The sequence below is a fragment of the Capsicum annuum genome, chromosome 4 (assembly GCF_002878395.1).
Source record: "Capsicum annuum cultivar UCD-10X-F1 chromosome 4, UCD10Xv1.1, whole genome shotgun sequence".
Classification (NCBI taxonomy): domain Eukaryota; kingdom Viridiplantae; phylum Streptophyta; class Magnoliopsida; order Solanales; family Solanaceae; genus Capsicum; species Capsicum annuum.
Genome location: NC_061114.1, coordinates 206,384,990 through 206,385,451, shown reverse-complemented (window position 1 = coordinate 206,385,451; position 462 = coordinate 206,384,990).

The following is a 462-nucleotide window of genomic DNA, read 5'->3' as shown; positions in this document are numbered from 1 at the left end:
TATATTATTTTTTTAATGCTTCAGAATTTAAAAACTTAAAATATCAGATGTTATTTGGATGTGTTGTTTTTTGTGTCTACCTTTTCTATCTTCCTTTCTATCGATTAATAGATAAGAGGTGTAAAAGTGTCAATATGCTATGGATTTTTCGTAAGTGTTTTCTTCTTAGATAATATTGTTGTCGTGCAAATAATCTAAACCTTAAAATTGTGATTATAAGTAGAGCCGTCAATATTGTCACCTCCGTTGGGTCAGCTCGATCTGATCTGTAATTTAATAAAGTTGAGCTTCATTTTTTGTAGTTCATTTAAAAACATGGCTTTTTAGCCTAGCTGGATAAGCCCGTGACCTGTGAGGGTTGAGCACTGTGAATTGGGCTAGCCCATGGGCCATCTCATAAATCAAACACATTCAACTATTTAGATTGTTTATTAATATTTTTATTTGGTTTGAAGGATATCA